This window comes from Fulmarus glacialis, unplaced genomic scaffold, assembly GCF_000690835.1.
Source record: "Fulmarus glacialis isolate BGI_N327 unplaced genomic scaffold, ASM69083v1 scaffold11358, whole genome shotgun sequence".
In the NCBI taxonomy this organism is placed as follows: domain Eukaryota; kingdom Metazoa; phylum Chordata; class Aves; order Procellariiformes; family Procellariidae; genus Fulmarus; species Fulmarus glacialis.
In genome coordinates, this window is record NW_009227602.1 from 61834 (window position 1) to 62190 (window position 357).

A 357-nucleotide genomic window follows, 5' to 3' on the forward strand; every position below is an offset into this window, starting at 1 on the left:
TGTCTCAAATAATCAACTATCTTGGAAACTGCTACTTTTCCTAAAATAGATACAGGTTTCCACACACCAGTCTCTGAAGTCCAGTAGGCCATTGTAAAAAGCTGTAAAAGGGCGTGCTACTGATCTGCACTAGTGCATATTCAATTGCCCTCGAGAGCTGAGACAAGCAACTGATTCCTGCTAATAATCAACTATCTTGGAAACTGCTACTTTTCCTAAAATAGATACAGGTTTCCACACACCAGTCTCTGAAGTCCAGTAGGCCATTGTAAAAAGCTGTAAAAGGGCGTGCTACTGATCTGCACTAGTGCATATTCAATTGCCCTCGAGAGCTGAGACAAGCAACTGATTCCTGCT